At 42.7% G+C, this 3,313-nt stretch overlaps 1 pseudogene; it reads right to left on the minus strand.

Moving 5' to 3' along the window:
* The window catches only part of LOC103726637, a 13,897-nt pseudogene that overhangs the window by 5,443 nt on the left and 5,141 nt on the right, over positions 1–3,313 (minus strand).

Consider the following 3,313-nt stretch of genomic DNA (forward strand, 5'->3'; position numbering starts at 1 on the left):
TGTCTTAAAGGGTTTATGTGGAGTACAATATTGTATAACTCTATTAACTCAACGTAAACCTAATAATTTACAGCCAGTTTTGAAAGAGAAGCATCTTAGCTCTGGAAATTGTTATTGAATATGTCAATGCTGTTGTAATGAAATGCCTCTTCTAATTATATGGTTATTAAATAAATAATTTTTAAAAATCCTTGGCCACTGGTACATTTTCTGCTGGCAGACCCTGCTGCTGGAGGCTCTGTGTGATGTAATCCAGGCAGGGATACACACTCCTCTTGGCCTTGGCCACCAGTTCCTTGGTGCTGCTCACCCCCAGGGCCACCTGCACACAACTGGGGCCTGCCGACACCTTGGCTCGGGGCCTGCCGACACCTTGGCGGAGCTGCTCACGTGCACCTTGCGGGGCGCAGGGTGGGCCTCCATAGCGGCGGGCAGGCGGTGACCCCTGGACTGTGCCTCGACGCCAGAGGTCGGGTGATTTTCCCTGCCAGGGTCAGCCCAGGGAACCAGTTCCAGGAACACCAGCGTTGGAAGGGCTGGGCAGCGTTAATTTCAAGATATTTTTTCTTTTGTTTTTAAGATTTATTTATTTTTGTAAGTACTGGGGATTGAGCCCCAGTCACATGCATGCTAGGCAAGCACTCCACCACAGAGTCATGTCTCCAGCCCAGATTTATTTATTTTTATTTTATGTATATGTGTTTGCCTGCATGCATGTAGGTGCACCACCGTGAGTGTGCCTGTGGAGGCCAGAAGAAGGTGTTAGATCTCTTGGATCTGGAGTTACAGATGGCTGTGGCCACTATGTTGATTCTGGGAACCAAACTCAGGTCCTCTGAAAAAGCAGCAAGTGTTCTTAAGCAGTGATCCATCTCTCCAGCCCCTGAGCTAATTTTTAAAAATAACATTTTAAAATTAGCAATCACTAACTTTCCTCATGATACTCTGACCCAAGATTTTATTGGTGTGATTTACATTGTTGGTACTGGGAACGGGGTTGTAACCTGATACTTGGTGCTTCTGATGAACCTTTATTGTAGAAGAAAAAAAAAGGCCTAACCACTCTTTGCCTGATCACTACAAATCCAAGAAAAGCATTCCATTAAACAGACGCCTCCCTGCACATACACACACACACACACACACACACACACACATACACACGCACACACACATACACACACGAACACACACACACCTTACAATGACATAGGAGCTCATGAAAAAGACACACAGCCCAGTTCACAGTCTCCAGCGTTCATTCACACCTCCAAATAAGACTGATACATACATCAAGGGAGGCCTGGAGACCACAGCTAGACACAGGAAGTCCTCACTCAGTCAGTCTCTAGTCACTTGATACAAAATCATGTACAGGAGGCTGGGGAGATGGCTCAGTCAATAAAGTGTCTGCTGTGCAAGCATGAGGACCTGAGTCAGATGCCCAGCATCCATATTAAAGCTCGTGTATTAGTTACTTTTCTGTTGCTGTTATAAAGCATCATGCCCAAGGAAACTTATAGAAGGAAGAGTTTATTAGGCTTCAGAACTACCAAAGCCCCGCCGCCCCACCAGTGTGATGGTGTGAATAAGAATGTCCCCATAGGCGCCAAGTTCTTGGACATTTTGTCCCCAGTTGGTGGCGCTTTGGAGGGAGGTTTTAAGAGTATGGTCTTGCTGTAGGAAGCCCATCACTAGGATTGCTTTGAGAGTCCTTAAGCCTTACCAGATTTCAGTCTCTCTCTACTTCCTGTGCCTGCTTCAAGACGTGATCACTCAACTTTCTGCCGAGCCACTTCTGCTTCCATGTCTGTGGGGCATTTTCTTGATTATTGAGCAATGTAGGAGGGTCCAACCCACTGTAGGTGGTTTTATCCCAAGGCAGGTGGGTGTGTTGTATAAGAAAGCAAGCTGAGCATAGGCCAGGGGAGCAAGTCAATAAGCAGCCTACCTCCATCGTCTGTGCTCCAAATTGCTGCCCTGCAGTCCTACCTTGGCTTCCCTTGATGATGGACTTTGAGCTGTAAGCCAAATAAACCCTTTCCTCCCCAAGTTGATTTGGGTCAGTGTTTTTAATCACAGCAATAGAAAATAACTGGAACAGCTGATCATGGTAACATGCATCTATAACTCAGTTTTGGGGGTGTCCCTGGAGTTAGCCAGTCAACTAAATCAATGATCTTCAGCCTCAGTGAAAGACACTGTCTCTGAAACTAAAGTGAAGAGGGATCATAGAAGATACTCAACATTGCCCTCTGGCTTCCAGAAGACATATATACACATTCACATGCACCTAGACACACATGTGCACATACCGACAAGAACAACTGCATGTACCCCCTACACACACATAAATAATGTATAATATTACCCCATAATAAGTATTTATGCTATTCTACTCATTTCCATGCAATAACTTTATTTTAATATAATCATAATACACATATCATTTTTAATTCTATACTTCTGCATTACATTATAGTATGAATACTTAACATGTTATTCCCTACTTTCTAAGGCAATTGAACAATTTATGATGTACCACCAGACAGATATTTAACCACTAACTTGATTAATCCCCTGTGGTAAGGCATTAAGAAGCCCTTAATCTTGTGCTATTATGAAAATGCAGCAATAAACACGTTTGTGCATAAAATGGTTTCTGTGTTTGTCTTTATTTCACTAAAATGGACTCCCTAAAGAGTCATTTCTATTCCAATTTCTTTTGTTTTTTTCATCCCCTACCAAATGTACATTGTTCTGATTATATTGAGTTGAGTACTTTGATCAGACCTTATTTATAACTGCTTGTCAAAAACTGAAACAGTGGGAGCAGTAGTCACATCTTGATGCACGTCATACAACTGAGTAATCCAGAGAAGTACCTTTACATCTCTATTGGATAAAGCACCCTTAACATCTATAGTGAGTCTATTCTCTGCCAAGTGCCAGATTCAGTGTTCTGGAGCTATTAGCTCATTCATCCATTTCAACAATTCTCCTTCTTTTAGCAATGAGGATACCAAGCCACTAAAGTGACAGAACTCTCTGGGCTCTTGACTGCTAGTTCGACCCAAGTTTGGGGTCAGAAAGATCTAGATTCAGGCTCTAACTCCACCACTCCTGACCTATGAGCAGGACAGTAAATGGTCCCAACTAGTTTTATCATTTCTATTATTAAACAGAAGCACATCTGATTTTATGTAAAAGAATACATATTATCAGATCATGAATTTTTATTAGTCTTTTTTCCCACTTTTTTACCGAGCATTATGCTTCTCCTCTTCCAAACTCTCTACCCCATAGATACCCA

Source organism: Nannospalax galili, unplaced genomic scaffold (genome assembly GCF_000622305.1).
Source record: "Nannospalax galili isolate Female #2095 unplaced genomic scaffold, S.galili_v1.0 scaffold489, whole genome shotgun sequence".
Lineage (NCBI taxonomy): Eukaryota > Metazoa > Chordata > Mammalia > Rodentia > Spalacidae > Nannospalax > Nannospalax galili.